The sequence below is a fragment of the Carlito syrichta genome, unplaced genomic scaffold (genome assembly GCF_000164805.1).
Source record: "Carlito syrichta isolate Samal-C Ts95f unplaced genomic scaffold, Tarsius_syrichta-2.0.1 Scaffold288246, whole genome shotgun sequence".
Taxonomy (NCBI): domain Eukaryota; kingdom Metazoa; phylum Chordata; class Mammalia; order Primates; family Tarsiidae; genus Carlito; species Carlito syrichta.
Genome location: NW_007232342.1, coordinates 13,146 through 15,882, shown reverse-complemented (window position 1 = coordinate 15,882; position 2,737 = coordinate 13,146).

Genomic DNA, 2,737 nt, shown 5'->3' with positions numbered 1-2,737 from the left:
CTGAGCCCTGGGTTCGAGACCCGCCTGGGCAGCAAGACCTCATCTCTACAATAAATCAAAAAATCAGCCAGGTGTGGTAGGGTACGCCTGTAGTTCCAGCTACTTGGAAGGCTGAGGCGGAAGGATCGCCAGAGCCCAGCAGGTCGAGGCTGCGGTGGCCGGGAGTGGCCACTGCATTCCAGTCTGGGCGACAGGGTGAGACTCCAACTCAAAAAAAAAAAAAAAAGAAAGAAAGAAAGAGGGAAGCAAATGTTACATTAATATAGGAAGGAATTTGTCCCAATCAGATCCTCAAGAGCAGAATGAGCTGCCTTACAAAGGTCTAGGTTCCCCATCTCTGAGAGAACCCAGGTAGAGCCGGGTGACAGTCTGTTAGGGATATTTAGAATGTTCTGCATTCAGTCGTAGACTCTCCAAGATCCGGCCTTCATTTGTGACCTAACCAACCGGACCTCACAGCATAGGGACACTATACCAGACCACCCAGGGTGCCCTGGCCATCCTGTGTTTGTTTTGTTTTGTTACATTTGAGTCGAAGTCTCACTCTGTCACCCAGGTTAGAGTGCAATGGTCTAACATAGCCTCGATCTGCTGGGCTTAGGCGATCCTTCTGCATCAGTCTTCCAAGTAGCTGGAACTACAGGCACACCAATGCCCAGCTCATTACTTATTTATTTACTCTATAGACAAGGTCTTGCCATGTTGCCCAGGCTGGTTTTGAGCCCCTGGGCTCAAGCAATCCTCTTGCCTTGGCTTCCCAAAGTGCTGGGATTACAGGAGTGAGCCACTGCGTCTGGTCCTGTGTTGCTTTATACCACTGTGTCTTTATGCACATCAGTCCCCTTACCTAGAATTTTACATCTCCCTACTAGACACCCTGCAAATTCCTGCTTATCTCTCCAAACTCAGCTCGAGTGTGGCCCCATCTGAATTCCCCAAATGTTCCATCCTGCTCTCCTCTACACCCCTTGTACCTAGTGCCTACTTCTGTAGTGGCTGTTAGGGTTATTCTGAAGTTTTGTGTGTACTTTTTTCCTTTCCCACCAAATGTGAGCTGTTTGTAGACCAGAAACTTTTCTTTTTCATCCTTAAATTCCCCCATGATTAGAGCAATATCTGATACATGGTAAATATTCAATAAATATTCATTAAATGAATGAGGTTAGATATTTTTATTTCATATATACATAACATCAAAAATGTTATATATGAATTTTGAATCAAATATTAATCAAGGAATCAAAAATTAATATCCTTACTATGTGTGATGCACAATGATATCTTCCATTCTGTTTTATTTATTTATTTATTTATTGAGTTGGAGTCTCATTCTGTCACCCAGGCTGGAGTGCAGTGGCATGCGCTCAGCCACCACAGCCTGGACCTCCTGGGCTCAGGTGAATCATCCGCTTCAGCCTTCCAAGTAACTGGAACTACAGGTGCACGCCACCACACCTGGCTAATTTTTGATTTATTGTAGAAACAGCCGGGCTCGGTGGCTCAACCCGCGCTTTGGGAGGCCGAGGTGAGCGGATTGCCTAAGCCCGCAGGTTCAAGACCTGCCTGGGTAACTTGGCGAGACCTCATCTCTACAATAAATAAATAAAAAAAAACTAGCCGGGCGTGGTAGCACACGCCTGTAGTTCCAGCTACTTGGAAGACTGAGGCAGAGGGATCGCCGGAGCCCAGCAGGTCAAGGCTATGGTGACCGTGAGCATGCCATGCACTCCAGCCGGGGTGACAGAATGAGACTCTAACTCAAAAAAAAAAAAAAGGAATAAAATAGAATGGAAGACATCACTGTGCATCACACATAATAAGGATATTAATTTTTGATTCCTTGATTAATATTTGATTCAAAATTCATATATAACATTTCTGATGTTATGTATATATGAAATAAAAATATCTAACCTGGGCGTGGTGGCATGTGCCTATAGTTCCAGCAACTTGAAAGGCTGAGGCAGAAGGCTCACCTGAACCCAGCAGGTCAAGGCTGCAGAGGCCATGAGTGTGTCACTGCACTCCAGCCTGGGCAACAGAGTGGGTCTCCAAGTAAAAAAAAAATGCATATATGCACTAAAATTGACATTCAACTTCAAATGTTTCATAGACCCACCAAAGTCCTTCTGTGGATCACAGGTTATGCGTAAGCTCCTTTCAATTCTACAATCTTATTTTTCTGAGAAGTATTAAGAAGTAGCAGTCAGGCACAGTAGCTCATGCCTATAATCCCAGCACTTTGGGAGACTGAGGCGAGAGGATTCCCTAAACTCATGGGTTCAAGACCAGCCTGAGCAACATGGCGAGACCTCATCTCTACAATAAATAAAAAAATTAGCTGGGCATGTGGTGCATGCCTGTAGTTCTAGCTGCTTGGAAGGCTGAAGTGGAAGAATCACCTGAGGCCAGCAGGTCAAGACTGTGGTGGTCATGAACTTGCCACTGCACTCCAGCCTGGGTGACAGAGTGAGACTTCAACTAAAAATAAAAAAAGTTGTAGCCAGGCACATTGGCTTGCACCGGTAGTGCCAGTTACTTAGGAAGCTGAAGCAGGAGGATTGCTTGAGGCCAGGAGTTTGATATCAACCTGGGCAACATAACAAGCCTCTATCTCTTAAAAAAAAAAAAAAAAGTATTAAGAAGTCTAGGAAAGCCGGACTTGGTGGCTCAGCCTGTAATCCCGTGCCTTTGGGAGGCTGAGGTGAGTGGATTGCCTGAGCCCGCAGGTTCGAGA